This window comes from Cibotium barometz, chromosome 39 (assembly GCF_041138505.1).
Source record: "Cibotium barometz isolate CiBa-2024 chromosome 39, ASM4113850v1, whole genome shotgun sequence".
NCBI classification, from domain to species: Eukaryota; Viridiplantae; Streptophyta; class Polypodiopsida; order Cyatheales; family Cibotiaceae; genus Cibotium; species Cibotium barometz.
The window spans coordinates 39,422,499-39,439,488 of NC_141084.1; positions in this window are offsets into that span (position 1 = coordinate 39,422,499).

Genomic DNA, 16,990 nt, shown 5'->3' on the forward strand with positions numbered 1-16,990 from the left:
ATGGAAAAATTAAATTCAATTTTTTTTGTGTGGACTCCTAGGGCGTGAAACCTTAGGCCGTGAAAGTGCATAAATGGTTTATAGCGTGAACCATTTTTTAAAAAGAAAATTGGAGTCTAGTAGGAAATACGAAATTATTTTTTTGGGAGGATATTTTTTGAATTTAAAATTAAAGAGATATGGGCATTTTCTTAAAAAGGTAAGTGGGAATCAAAAAAGTCAACCTTTTTATGACACCCCTTATACCCTTCATAAATGACTCCCAAAATGGACAATTTGACAGCTCATGAGCATCTACTCATTGAATGCTCATGAGCATCTACTCATTGAATGCTCATTAGCCTTAATGAGTTGTGTAAAAAAGTGATTAAAACATTAATCTTTTCGCTAATCTTTCTCTCATTAGCCTTAATGAGTTGTGTAAAAAAGATTAAAACATTAATCTTTTCGCTAATCTGTCTCTCATTTACAGTAATCAAGAACTCTAATTAACCACTAATCCCTGATTAATTCACACAATTTAGCACATCAATGGAGATAGAGTAAGGGAATGCTAATCTATGTGCATCAACCAATGAGTAAATTAATCTAAAATAGGAGATTAATTAGAATCTTAATTTTGATCTCCTCTTTTAAGGCAAAATAAGCAAAGAGAGTCAATTTCCTCCAATTGATGAAGAAATTGATGTAATTAGGTGTTTTGATGCATCTAGATGCTCTCAAAACATTAATTTTGACTACTCACATGATTAATTTAAAGTCTAATTTACACATTTTCTAATTTTTTTATCTCTTGAATAAGATTAAGCTAAAATTAATGATTTTAGTTATAGGTTTAACACTAAAGAGAGCTAACAATCACTAAAAATTGCATTCTATTGCATTATTTAATGCAATGGATGCAAACTAAGCCTAATACAAACTATATGCAAGAACATGAAAAACTACAAAAAACAACAACAAAAACAACAAATTAAGTTAAAAATTAAGCAAAAAGCATTCCTTATAAAAACAAAAGAGAGAGCTATTCTACACGAAATCACCATCAAATCCACATCTTTGGGAAACCATTAATCAAGATAATGGGCAATGGGTAATGTATAGATTAGAGAAAAATGATGGAAAAAGCCAAGGGATGGCTCCCCCCCGGCAACGGCGCCAAAAATGTTATGGCTCACCCTAACCCTCCTTAAAACACATCCACCAATAATAGATTACATGGTGAAGTGCAACTGTTGTGAGGATATTTCCAATGGCCGAGCTTGCAACCCTTGAGATCTCCAAGCTCTACAACTCCTTGAGAAAGCAATTCCACCACCTCTCGGGACGGCGAGTATTGTCACACCGCCACATTGCACTATGGGTACTTATCTCTCCTCCCACCTCACTTCACTCCCCCACTTCACTCACACACACTCACTAACATGCATTAGGGAGAGAGATTAGCAAGAGAAAGACTCAATTGCACAATGGAAGAGTATATTGTATTATGAGAGATATTCACTTATATACATGACCATAAGTATTCACATTCAGGGACATTAGGCTCATAAAAGGCCTAATGCTATTACAATGACTACTCTCATAATATATCCATGAAATACATCACTTAGGACTTCATCCTAACTTGCTACCACACGCTCTTGAAGTGAAAATCGCCAATAAATACTCAGCTACACCATTACGTGCACCCATCTGAGTTGTAGCTTTGGACACTATTGCTTCATATCTTTAATGTATGATCCTTTGGTGATATATCGTGACTCCTTGACATAAGATAGTGATGGTAGTTCTTGTTAACCCTAGGAATGGGTTAACAAGCTACAATCCAATCCATATTCTTGGTAGGTTTGGTTCTTGTGGCAGTTTAGGGGCGGAGAAAGACTTACGAGTTTTTGTGGGTGAAAGAGTACCCTTTGTGGAAGCTCACACCATTACTGGCACCCGTCCAAGTTGCAGCTTTGGACACTATTGCTTCATATCTTGAATGTATGACCCTTTGGTGATTTATCTCGTCACTCCTTGACATAAGATAGTGATGGTAGTTCTTGTTAACCCTAGGAATGGGTTAACAGGCTTGCCACATTTGTAGACCATTTGCAGTCGATAATCCAATCCATATTCTTGGTGGGTTTGGTTCTTGTGGTAGTTTGGGGGTGGAGGAAGACTGACCAGTTTTTTGTGGGTGAAAGAGTACCCTTTGTGGAAGTAGTTGGTGTTGGCATAGGATTAAATACGATAGACTATCCTTTCCAAAGGATTATCGTTATCTTTCCATTGGGAAGCTCAAAGGTAGCTGAGTTGACTATACATGGGGTGTTCTTGACCCAGCTCTCCCTCCAAGGATGACTGCTTCTTTGGTCTCACATGTGGAAACCGCATAAAACTAACAAACCAATGGATTAGAGATAGTATGTACCGTTTGTGTAAAAGACCCAAGGCTTCATATCCTTTTTTGGCTAAGCGGCTAAATTTTGACATGAGCACTGTGAAGAAATGGTTTGTTGCCTAGGGAGACCCATGTTTCCCGTGGTGGCAAAAGATTGTGGCCAGCTATTATAGATAGCAAGGCACACTTCCTTTGTATATTTTTGCCAAAGGAAAAATCTAACCATACTTGAAGGGTTACAGTTTCGTGTTGGGGTGGTGCACTCACACTCATGGTGTTAAGCAAGGTAGAGGGCTTTTAGGGTTATAAAGGTACTAGTAGGTTGGGATCACAAATGTCATTCCTAGTTTGTGATCTGGGAGTGTATCGATTGTAGCCAGGATCTACATCCAATCTTGGCCAGCTTTGTTGTCCCCATGAGAGAAACGACTGTGTTTGGCTCTCACTCTTCATCGAGGAGTTGGTGTGACAAGCTTGGCAAACAAGGAGATCTTTAGTTTTGGATGTGGTTACAAAATCTTACGCGAAGGGACTTTTTATCATGGGATATGCCTTCTATGTATGTAGGCTTACTTTGAGCATTTGATCCTATTTGTAGAGGTAGACATGTAAGGTACCCCCCATCCAAAATAGGGGAAACACTTAAGATAGTCTACTAAGTCTTAACTTGGAGAAAATTTCCTACTCATCGACACCTTAACCATATAAACATTCAAGGGTACGATTTGTAGGTAAGACCTAGTCCTATCCCGCAGGGGAAGCGTGGTCTTCTAAAAATCAAATCACCCATAGGGTAATTGATCATAATTTGGGCAACTACTAATCTTAATTCCTAGAGATAACACTTTTTTCCTTATCCATACAAGGCATAGCCACTGGCCTAGTCTTTAGAATAGAGTTGCCTGAGAACCTATTTATCTAGCGTAGGGCTTTCACTTACTCTGTTGGAAAGCTACTCGACTAATCAGGTCCCCCCGTCCATAGGATGGTGCCGTCGTCCTTATCCATGCAAGGCATGGCCACTGGCCTAGTTTTTTAGAATAGAGTTGCCAGAGAACCATTCCATCCTCCCACTTTCCACCCTACTCACACGTCAATTTGTTTTCTAATTAATCCTATCACACTGTTTAACATAAATAAACATATTTCTTAATTAAGGCCCTTTCTCAAGGTTCGTTAAAATAGCCTCTTTCCACAGTATAATAATGCTAAGATATATATGAAAAAGAAAGTTTATACAAGAATCAATTCTATTCTTTTTCTTTATACTACTGATGATCTAGAATTCGGCCTTCCAGCCTCTACATGCTGGGCAAAACCATACGGGACCATACACCTCGTCTTGTCGGTAGAGCTGGCAAGGACTCAAGCTGGCCTGTCGCTCCCTCAGCCTGCTCTGTCGGTCGATTCTCTCGCCCCTTACAGGGATGTCAATGCACTAGGGTGGGCTTATTCACCGCACCAGTCTGGGCCCTCTCAGAACTACACATCATCACAATCACTCGCCTCAATCGGTAAACCTCATTCTCCCAATGGTGGGCAAAAACGTTCTGCTTGCAGAGGGTGAGGATTGTAAGTCTCTTCACACCGGGGGGAGAGAGAGTTAAGGACAGCCTCTCCTCTCAAAAGGGTGGGGTGATTGAGAATGGGTCTTATCTGAGAGATGACTGATTAGGGGGTGCTGAGAGGAAGGCTGCAGGTATAGAGTGTGAAGGTGCAGAGTGGCAGTACAGGCTGGCAATACGGCCTTGTGTAGGGTGTAGCCTAAGGGTGTACTCTACGCAAGGAGCTACTGGCCATGGAGTACCCGAGGGTTTATATAGTTGCACGGTATGGTTGTAGGTACTCAGCAAAGTACGAGTGAAAGGACGATGTACCGTAAAAGTGTACCAGTCTCACTGGTTTACATGAGCCCGGGGAAAGGTACGGTGGTGGTGTACAGGCAAAGGTGTAGTACGCATGTACCCTTTTGGTCAGAGGCATCATGGATGTCCACATGGTGGTACGTGTGGACCATACAATGGGTGGTTGGTCTTTGGTCCTTATGCGGCCATTGTACGGGCGCCCTAGTGAGTGTGTACGGGCCTTTTTGGAGTGGGGTCTCCAAATTTAGAACGTTGACCTCGATTTGCGTACCGGAGCGCCCGAGGGGCATTTTTTTTCCCAGTGAAAATGTCCGGCCTGATCGTTGGGGTGCAGGCCGTCTGTCAATCGGACACCCGGTCGTGCATTTATTAAGGTTTAAAGATCGTCATTTTTTAAAATTAAAAATAACTAAAATTCACGTATAGGTTTGATCCAATGTCTGTTTTGGATGTGTAAATTCCTATATTAGGGTAAAATCGCACGTAGATTCTAAATTTGGACTCAAATTTTGAAGATTCTAAGTAGAAATGGATTGTTTAATAAAAATACTGATTTTTACACTATAAAAACTCATTAATTCATCTATTACAAGGATATTTTTTTATTAATGAAGATGGGCATGTTACATCGATTAATTAGAGAACAAATTGATGCATGAGTAGGGTGGAAAGTGGGAGGATGGAATGCCTCGATGGCACCATCCTATGGGACGGGTGGACCCGATTAGTCGGGTAGCTTTCCAACCGATTAAGTGAAAGCCCTATGCTAGATAAATAGGTTCTCATGCAACTCTATTCTAGAAGACCAGGCCAACGGCTGTGCCTTGCATGGATGAGGAAAAAAGCATTGTCTCTAGGAATTGAGATTAGTAGTTGCCCAAATCATGATCAATTACCCTATGGGTGATTTGATTTTCAGAAGACCACGCTCCCCCTATGGGATAGGACTAGGTCTTACCTACAAATCATATCCTTGAATCTTTGTATGGTCAAGGTGTCGAGACGAGTAGGAAATTTTCTCTAAGTTAAGACTTAGTAGAATATCTTAAGTGTTTTCCCTATTTTGGAAGGGAGGAACCTTACAATTGGTATCAGAGTCAAGTTAGCTCCTAGGACTTGCCATTTAAGGACTGTTTTGTAATGTATGTTTTACCTGACATAATGCTAATTAATAAAAATGCCTTACTAAGAACAATTTGGAACTGATGTTTGAATGATTGTAGGAAGAGGAAGATGCCTACTTGAGATTTCTAGTTTTTCAATGCATCTTCCAGACCACTTGTCTCTCTTCAAATTTCGAATTTTGTGACACCATGGTGTAGATACTAGAGAAGATGTCCCTCCCCCATTTCTCTCGTATCGAAAGAGGATAGGGTAGAGATTTTTAAAGTCGCGAGCCGAGATATTTCTTCATCCGAGCGGATCGAGTTGAGAACCTTACCACCGACGGATTCGTTGGATTGAAAAGTTGAAGATGGGCCGTTTATTTTGGTTCGTGGTGGGTACTCGTAGGCCCGACGCCTTTGTGACTATAGATGGAATTCACATACCACAGGACCGCTGGGTGTATGACCAAGTGATGCAAGTCTTACTTGCAGACAGAGTAGCCGTGTTGGGACCTAGCCCAATCCAGAGTCTACCACCCTTACCATTAGTTTTTCGAGTCTTAGAAACTATAGTGGAATCCCCATATTCGACTTATGTGGACCGCTCTACCCTTATGTCATAGTCAAGCATAGGAATTTTCCTTCATGGATGAATAAGACTAATTATATTAGTCTTATTTTAGTAATTATATTAGTCTCAAATATTTGTAATATATTTGAGACTAATTATATTAGTCTCAAATATTTGTAATAAAACTTGTCCTTGTAAATATTTGGGAAATAAAACGATTTCAATGTTTTACTTTCAAAAAAGCTTAAGCGTTGTGCAAAGTATGAATCTTGTAATCTTAAAAATTTAATGATGGATAGGACGATCAGCCTCCACTTTCCAATGCATTGTACACCGATATCCAGGAGAAGAAGCTCCTGATCAAGCAAATGCAACCTCCCTCCTTTAAGGGAGAAGATTCAAAGATTGAGAAGGATACTAAAGTCTGGATTAAAGTGATGGATAATTATTTCTATGCTGTCAGTACTAGAGCAGCAAACTAGTCTATGCTTGGATGGTTTCGCCTCACCAAAGATACTAAACTCGAGTGGAAACAATAATGTCGTGATAAGGAAGCCGCCGAGCATTCTCAAACGTGGGAATACATCAAGCAGGCCGTGAAGGAAAGATATCTTCCCTCATCCCATGAATCCATAAAGATGAACGAGTTTTTTAGTCTCAGGCAGTGCAGCTTAACTCTCGAAGACTACTATTCCAAATTTATCACTCTTTGGAAGTATGCCCCATCTATGACTACTTCCCAGTAAGTGGATCATTTTGCCAAGGTTTAAATGAACCCTTAGATTCCCGCCTTGAAGCAATGAGGCCAAGTACATTACAGGATGCTCTCATATGAGTAAAGCCTCTTGTGAAAGAACTAAGGACCGACAAAGCTAAGCCTCAAAAGATATCTTACCGTGAGGCAAACCCTAAAGATCAGCCCTACAAGAAACCCCAATAGAATTTCCCCAACTACAACCGAGGGTGGCAAAGCAAGTCTTTGTTCCCCGCTCATATACTGCTTCTTCCTCCAGAGAGAAGATCCTCTGTGTTTTGAATGCAATGGGCTGGGACACTTTAGAGCCAACTATCCCAAGTTAGCAACATCTTTTCCCCAGGGTGGCAGAGCAAATCAAGGCTGTGGAACCCATATCCACCAGGGTGTAAGAGGCGGTGGATGTGGCAGAGGCCGCGGAGGAGCAATTGCTAAAACCGCATGTACTATAAGTGAAGAACCGACCTTGGAAATGGCTGAAGAAGAGCACACCACTGTCCATGCGACGGTAGAACATCAAGGTCCAAATCAACAATTTGGTGTAATCTAAACCCCAGTCACCCCCATCGTAGTAAGCCGTTCCAGCTTTTGATTGATTGTGGCAGTACCCATTCATTTCTTTCTCCTAGGTGTTTACAAAAATTAAACTTGGGTCAAAAAACTGCTAGAAGAATGATTCTAGAGTTAGTTAGTGGAAAAGAAGTAGTATCTTGCCACTCTGTAGGCAACCTTGATTTTGAGCTGGGTAATGAGCAAACTCATGGTGGCCACTTTAGAGTCTTACCATTAGGAATTTATGATGGAATCCTTGGGATGGACTGGCTAATTGCAAACAAAGCTAGTATCACTTTTGAAAATGAGCATGGCCAAGTAATATCCGTTCAAGGGAAAACAAGTAAACCTAAATCTAGGGTAGTCAAGGCAAAACACCTTCTCAAGGGAGCACGTAAAGATAGCAAGTTTTCCTAGTCAAGCTCAACAAAGCCGTTGAACCTAGTAAGAAGACAGAACCCTCTTGGCTCCAAGAATTCTTTGACATCTTTCTTAACGAGCTTACAGGGCTACTACCTCCTCGAGAAGTCGATCATGAAATCGAGGTGTTCCCTGGAGCTCAACCCATCTCAAAAATGCCCTATAAAATGTCCCTCCCCTGAAGCCATTAAACTTAAGGAGCAACTTTCCCAACTCATTGAGCAAGGATTTGTACGCCCCAGTAGCTCTCCTTAGGGAGCACCTGTTCTTTTCCAAAAGAAGAAAGACGAAACTCTTCGCCTCTGCATAGATTATCGAGGGCTAAATCAAGTCACTGTCAAGAGAATAAGTATCCTATCCCTAGCATCGACAAGCTTCTTGATAGGCTTCACGGGGCCAAAGTTTTCTCAAAAATAGATTTGAGGTCTGGTTACTATCAAATCAGAGTCAAGGAAGCAGATATACCCAAGATAGCCTTCAATACTCGTTATGGCCACTATGAGTTTACTGTAATGTCATTCGGGTTAACCAATGCTCCTGCAACCTTCAACCGTCTAATGCAAGATATATTCTGTCCTTACTTGGATGAATTTGTGCTTGTCTTTTTTGATGACATCTTAGTCTACTCCAAGTCAATGGAGGAGCATGAGGAACATGTGCGTAGGGTTCTGCAATTGTTGCGCAGACATAAACTCTATGCTAAGAGTGCTTTTCCAACAATCAACTGCTTGATTGATTTATCCACGGGCTTAAACATGAACATAAACTCTATGCTAAGAGTGCTTTTCCAACAATCAACTGCTTGATTGATTTATCCACGGGCTTAAACATGAACATATCCATAATGGTTTGGTCATTAGAGCTATCACCACTTGGGAGGACGTCATGGCTAATGCCATCCAACTTAAGGATAACTTAGGGAGTAACAACTTCAGATTCTAAGTCTTTTATATCTGTAGAGCCAACAGTCTCATAGCACTACCACTGCAAAACCGATAGCTTAAGGTAATACTTTAGCAAAAATAACTTAAATTGACTTCTCAAAAGCCCTCCAACAAGAGGAAATGAAGGCTACAAAGGCTTCAGACAATGCGCACATGTACCCAAGGAGAGAGATACATTGGTGTTCTATTTACCGTCAAGGATATACCACTAGTGCATTTCCAATGTTAAGAGCTCGTTACAATGGTAATTGTAACTTTTGTGGGCGCTATGGTCACGAAGCCCGAGATTGCCGAACACGTCTATAGGCTATTGCTAAAATAAAATGAGACCACAACCAGCACTGTTAGCACCACAATAAACGCTAGCCCTCAGTCTTGTAACAAATCAAGCAATGGTTGAACATTCCACGCAACAAATCCTATCAAAGGGCATGCACCATGCACCCAATATGCCATTACCTGCATCAGTGTTGGAACCCCAACCATCTCCACCAAGGGTGACAACTATTAATCAAGAATATGAGGTGGATGTCAAACCCACCCCCCACCTCTTTGAGGACCCCACAGAGATTCATCGTGACTATTATGTAGTGGATGGGAGGGGAAGTCAAGCCAGTTTACCAACTTGTTGTGATGGGAAGGGGCCGGCACATTAACACCACAGCTAGAAGAATGCCTCTTCAATGTTACCACTGTCAAGGTCCCCCATCGAGTTTCGGAATGCCCTCTAAAGTTTCCTTAACTCAACCAAGCGGTACCCTCAAAGATGCCACCGACTACTTGTAACTGTTGTGGCATCGATCATTGGATTAAGGATTGCCCTAACAAGATTGTGGTTACAAGCCTGCAGCAGCCAGTGCAGCAGCCAATGATGACAGGATCCATCATCACACCCCTAAACATGATTGGGGTAAGTAATCAAACTCAAAGGTAGATCCTAAAAATTCTAGATCACACACCTTTGAATGCTATCACCCGACTACAAGCCCAAAACCAACATGTTCTCAAGCAACGATCTGTGGTCTCGGTAGCAGAATCTAAGAAGAAGAAAAATAGGAGAAAAAAGTCATTTAAGAATGGGAAAATAAAGGAAACCAAAAAGATAAATCTTGGGATGCCTCAAGTGCCAGTTTTCGTTAGGGACCTAGATGAGGACTTGGAATCCTTGGACACAAGGGCCAATCCTGAAGCGAGACTTAACCCAACACCTTACAGCATGAGCTGACCGATACAGGGTAGGGAACCAAAACCAAGAGCACAGGGAAGGAGACCCCATAGGAACCTCTAATTCCTGAAGATAAGTTTAAAACGTGGCTAAGCATGGTTGAGGATGAGACAAGAAAGAAGCGACAAAACTTGTTTCTTACCCTGAGAGGAGATTAATCAGCAACTCCAAGAATTTAGCAATTTAGTTGTTTACGAAAACACAAGAGGAGCTTAAACTAAAACCCAAGAAATTGAGTCTTAGATGCTATACAACCTAGTACCTTAACGTCTACTATTGAGATTTGCAAACCTCTAGATGTGCCGAGTGTCATCATGGAAGAGACTAAAGCCTCCACCTCTCATAGTTTGATCTTTGATTGGTTCAAGGGACAACTACCATATGGAAACCCTAAGCCCATCTCAGAGATGGATTTTCTAGTCTCATCGACACCTATTTATGGAAAGGAGATCATGAATGCATCACTAAATATCCCCAAATTGTTAGACTTTATTGTATTGCCTCACAAACCAGTACAACTATAATTGCCTCACAAACCAGTACAACTATAATTGCACGATTGAGTGGAGACCTTGAATTGTTTGAGAGCTCTCCTTAATGGAGAACTCAATGTTGGATTACCAGGCATGTCCCCAGTAGAGAATGGAGACACCTCGACTTATACTCGAGAAGAAAATACCAAATCTATGGTTAAAATTCCACTTAAGGAACTGGGATAATACTTTGAAGGTGATGAGTCTAACACACTACTACCGCAGAGGGCATCACAATAATGGTCCTAGATGGTGGTGCAGGAGTGAGCATAATCACCAAGAAATGTTAGAAGATGGCCAAGCCACGTCTAGAAGTCCCAGACATCATTGTCAAGATGGCTGATAGAACTGTCGCCAAACCTATTGGGATGCTACAAGAATTTAAGATCAAGGTTCTCAAACATCGAGTTAAACATACCTTCATTGTTATGGAATTTACTATAAACAACCCGAATCATATGAAATGATCTTAGGTCGCCCATTCATGAGAGAGGTAAAGATGGTACATGACTGGTCTAAGAACCATGTCTAGCTCCAATTCGATGATTCCATCATTAGGGTTGATCTTGTGACGAGCTGCATATATCTTATGGGTAGTGGAGGACTTTTTGAAAACTATTCAGACACCACCACTTATTCAGCCCCATTACAATAATTTACTGCTATACTTGTAGAGAAGAGACTGATACAGGGAAGGATCCATCCCACAAGGATGCTGACAAACAAGCTATTGAGCGCGTGAGGATGATCTAAATTAGATACATATGGTGGCCACACTCGATAGTTAGGGAACCAGAGGATCCATCCCACAAGGATGCTGACAAACAAGCTATTGAGCGCGTGAGGATGATCTAAATTAGATACATATGGTGGCCACACTCGATAGTTAGGGAACCAGAGGATCTACATGGATTAAACCTCCTGGTGAGGATCTCCCTAAGGTTGTGCTCCTACGAATGATTCGTGCTCTACCTTCTAATGCCGAGGGGATTGGTTATAGTGAACTTGAGTCCACATCAGATGACTCATGCTCAAGCACCAAAAGTTGTGAGTGAGGAATCTAAAACAGAGACTGAAAGCCACACAAGCTCCTCGGTACCATAAGCAAAATAGAGCTAACAATATCAAAAGAAACTGCAAGGAGTAGCTTTGAATTTGACACTGATGAGTCCCAATCCAAAGAAAGGGACGAAGCTCATCAAAATGGCAAGGATCATCTTCGAAGATGGCGGAGATGTAAATGCTATGCAGCCAATCATCATAGAAGGCTACATGAGAGGACAACTACCACCCAATGGCTACAATACATTGGTGCATTTGATGCACATCGCAAGTTTATTGACAACTGGGTAGAGATATTACAAAAAGTTATGTACCACCCAATGGCTACAATACATTGGTGCATTTGATGCACATCGCAAGTTTATTGACAACTGGGTAGAGATATTACAAAAAGTTATGTACTACAAACCTCCTTCCACTAAGTTGATAGCAAAAATTGATGTTGCAAATGAACAAAAATTAATTATTCCGTGAGGCAGAAGAAGAACAAAGAGTTGGCCTAGAAAGAGAGGGAAGCAGAAGCTGCAGCTAAGAAAGGTGAAGAAAATCAAGAACTAATACCTAACTTATGCCCTACACTTGAGCATTACAAGTCATACACCATAAGGGAACGCAAGTTAATGTTTGATAATTCCAAACGTAACCCCACAAGTGAGAGTGGAGGAGCCTATGTGTGACGGGCCTATAGATGTCAAGAAGAGAGTGGAGGAGCCTATGTATGACGGGCCTGTAGATGTCAAGAAAGTAGGGGAACGCAAGTTAATGTTTGATAATTCCAAACGTAACCCCACAAGTGAGAGTGGAGGAGCCTATGTGTGACGGGCCTGTAGATGTCAAGAAAGTAGATGTAGTAGCTGAACCAGGAGAAGATCCTAAGCCTGTCTACATAGCCAAGGACCTTAATACGGCTGATTGCATGGACATACCATGATATGAAAGGAGTTCCCACAGAGTTGGGTACAACACACCATCCCCATGGTACTTGATGTTAAACCAGTCCAATAGCAACCCTATCCATTGAAACCTAAATATGAGAGGATTGTTAAGGAAGAGATTGATAAACTCATTAAGTGTGGATCATCTATGAGATTGAGCACTCAGAATAGGTCTCACCCATTGTGGTTGCACCCAAGAAGAATGGAAAACTCAGAGTGTGTGTTTGTTGATCTCAATAAAGTGAATGCTGCCACGTATAGGGATCACTACCCCTTTCCATATTCAGAACATTTGTTCGAACGAGTTACGGGCAAGGAGGCTTATAGCTTTTTGGATGGATATTCAGGCTATAATCAAATTTTGATTGAACCTGAGGACTAAGTCAAAATAGCTTTTGTCACTAAGCATGGTGTGTATGCTTGCAAATTTATGCCATTTGGTCTAACCAATGCACCAACCACATTTCAAAGACTTTTGAATACTGCTTTTAAGGACTTCTTAAGAAAGTTTCTCAAAGATATCTTGGATGATTTATTATTTATTTATCTTCGAAAGAGCACCTAAAGTGCCTAAAAAGAGTGTTTGAAAGGTGTTGATTTTATCGCATATCCTTAAACCCTTATAAATTCCAATTTTGGGTGAAACACAGAGTTATTCTTGTGTATATAGTGTCCAAAAATGGGATTCCACTTATGAGAGCAAAATCAAGGTTATCTTGGAGTTACAACCACCAACAAACTACGAGGGATTCCAGAGATTCATGGCTGTTGGTTTATTCTTTTCTATGTAGAAATAACTCATTCATTGTATAAGCTATTGATTGTATTTATATGGACCGAGGAGTGTCAACAAGCTTATGACACAGTGAAGCAAGCCTTGGCTAGTGCTCCAATCTTGCAAACACCTAACTAGGATCTCATCTTTCATGTATACATTGATGCTTCTAATTGTGCAATTGGATGTGTCCTAGCATAGCCAATGGAACACAAATTGGACTATCTTATAAGTTTTGCAAGTCAGAACTAGATGAGGCTGAAATCAATTACACCACCACTAAGCGTGAACGGTTAGCATGGTTTATGCTGTGAAGAAATTTTTGGCATTACCGTCTTGCTCTAACAATTTTGTTTTCTATGTTAATCATCAAGCCTTGTTGTATCTAATAAACAAACCATGCTCCATGGGTGGGTAGGATCACAAGGTGGTGGTTAATTCTTCTCAAGTTTGATTTTACGGTAGTTGTTGTGAGGCTTGGCAAAAAACATGTCATGGGATCATCTATCCCCAATACCTAATGGTGAAGCACTAGTTGGAGTTGATGTGACGAGTTATTGGATGCTACACTATTCAAGGTTGAGGCTATTTCAGAATGGAGTGAGAGAATCATTAACTTTCTAGCTAATGATTTTCTAGAGGCCAAAAAGTTAGGGAAAGATCAAGCATGGAAGTTGCTTAAAGAAGTAGAACCTTACCAGTTAATTGCTAGAACTCTTTATAAACGTGGTAAGGATGACATATTAAGACACTACCCTAGAGGATGAATATTTATATATAATCAAGCAAGCACACCAAGGGGTAGATGGTGGACATTTTGCATGTGATGTTACAACAAGAAAAATACTCCGATCTGGGTATTGGTGGCCTACGCTCTTCAAAGATTCTGTACTATTTGTCAAAGGATGTGACGAGTGCCAACGTTGTGGAAAGCCACAGAAGAAGGACATGATGCCACTGCATCCTGTGAGAGTCAACCAACCTTTTAAAAAATGGGGCTTAGATTTCATTGGCCCTATTAGTCCTACTACATGTGGCACACAAGCACGCTTCGTCATTGTTGCCACAGATTATGTAACCAAATGAGCTGAAGTAAGAGCTTCACGAAAAGCAGATGCCATGGCGACTGCTAAGTTTCTCTATGAGAACATCATTAACCTCTTCGGTTGTCCTTTTGAGCTGGTGAGTGACCAAGGGAAAGAGTTTATAAATAATGTAATCCAACAGGTCACCACAATGTTCATGATCTCACACCGCAAGTCCACACTTTACTACCCACAAGCAAATGATCAAGCTGAGAGAACCAACAAAGTATTCATTTCCATATTAACAAAAAAATGTTTTGAACCTCGACGCAATGATTGGGAATTCAAGCTCACAGTAGCTTTATGGGATTATCGAACCTCTTACAAAGTTGCAATCGGTTTGCAAACCATTTAAAATGGCATATGGGGTTAAGGCGGTAATGCCCTCGGAATTCATGATACCCAGCTTAAGGGTAGCAGTGAGACTGAGACGAGTGACACACCTTGCCCATGAAGTTGTAATCTAGGTCAAGGCATATTGGCTTCTCGATTCATATATTTTATGCTCCTGAGTGTGGTTCCAATAAGCACATGACATTAGTTTGTTCCTGCACTCTTTCTATGGTGCAAGGGCTTCCTTGCGTGAATGCCCCCTTAAGGTGAAATAAGGTCTTTTTAGGTGTTTTGTGTGTGTAAAAACCACCCTATTAAGTCCGAGAGGTAGACCTTAAACACCTCTAAAGATTTGAAAATTTTGGAAAAATTCGCTGGGGAAATTACAACTCACAAGGTGCTTCAAGCGCGGGACTATGGTGGATGACATTATTCGGGGATGCCATGGAGTTTGTAAAAAGATACGAAGAGTGTCAACAATTTGCTATTTCACAATAAAGAGACAGGATGCCACTTACCCCGATCGTTATTGTAAGACAACCTTTTGAGAAATGGGGAATTGATTTTGTTGGACCTATTAGTCCAGTTGCGCATCCATCACAAGCCCGATATATGATTGTGGCCATAGATTATTTCACGAAATGGGCAAAGGCCAGAGCCTCTAAGTGAGCCGATGCATGAACAATGGCTAAGTTCTTATATGAACAAATCATTTCGAGATTCAGCTACCCTTTGGAATTAGTCAGTGATCGCGGCTCACACTTTATTAATGAGGTGATTGATCACTTACTTGCTGGCTTCCTTTTAGTCCACTGGAAGTCATCCCCTTATTGTCCACAAGCAAATAGTCAATCAAAGAGTACAAATAAGATTTTGTGTACTATCTTGACAAAAACATTAGAAGCAAGTCGTACGGATTGGGAACATAAGCTAATTGCAACTCTATGGGCATATCAAACATAAGGTAGCGAGATGGGATATACTCCCTTCCATCTAGCTTATGGCATTCAGGCGGTAATGCTTATAGTTCCAAGCTTGCGAACTGCAGTGCAAGAACGATTAACTGAGAATGCATTAGCCGAAAGGTTAGTTGACTTAGAGAAATTTGATGAAACTCGACTAATTGCATCACATGATCTTATGGTCAAAAAATTGCAAAGGAAGCATTGGTTTGACAATAACCTTAAACAAAAAGAACTGAAAATGGGGGATCTCGTCCTCATGTATGGTGTCGGAAGCACCAGAACATGGGACAGACTAGGGAGTCTACACAGGAATCCCCAGTCTGCCCCAGTTCTTTTTTTTAATTAAATAGAGTCATAGTTTCAATTTTATGACACACAAACGCAAACATAAGAAACACCTGAACTATTCAAGAATGCAATTGAGCCCAAATTTTATTTTATTTCACGAAGTGTCGGGCATTTGGCCATATATACAAAAAATGTCTACAATGAAGAGATGGCTAGCTGGAATCCTCATCAGATTCCGAGTGATCAACTTCATCATCCTCTTCACTTACTACAGCTTCATGCTCATAATCTGGATCCTCCTCTTCCTCTTTCCCTTCATCCTACATACATGCCATCAAGCCCAAGATAAGTAAGGGCAATAAAATACAATTAGATGTAGAAAAGAGAGAGATTTTAGGTTCACTTACCTCATCTGCTTAAGTCCCCCAAACGGACTCATCCAAGTGTACGCCTCGCGTACGCATGGTACGCATCCATGCCCACAATTGCGGACGGGGGGGCTCTATACCCATAGTCATACTCTTCCTTTGTTGGGTCATGCCCAACAACCTTCCTCTACAAAAAACAATACAATTAGTTAAAGAAAACAATATAGTACAAAACAAAATGAAAGAGGAGAAGAAATGATTACTAAAAACGGTACTTACGAAACGAGCATGAAGGAAGACTTTCCTCCTGAGCCGAAATGTAAAGCCCCTCGATTTCGTAGTCGGGAAGCACTCGCCACCACTTGTTGTCGAAAAGCACGTAAGTGCTTTCTCATGAAGCTACATGCATGCCTCCACTCCTCGACCGTACAAACACTTATGAAACGAGCATGAAGGAAGACTTTCCTCCTGAGCCGAAATGTAAAGCCCCTCGCTTTCGTAGTCGGGAAGCACTTGCCACCACTTGTTGTCGAAAAGCACGTAAGTGCTTTCTCATGAAGCTACATGCATGCCTCCACTCCTCGACCGTACAAACACTGGGCTTCTCCAAATTCCTATTTGCTGCTCTCTTGATATTTGCTCTCCTATTAGAGAGCAAAAGCTTGATTCGTCTCTTCATCCAGTCCTCGGAGAAGCAAAGACCTACATGTGGAGCAGGGAACTCCGACTTTAGCACATCAATGACATATTGCTTCAAAAGTTCATCCTGTGCTTTCCACTTTTGGAAGTTCATGAACTCCAGGTTTGCAAGTACATGCAT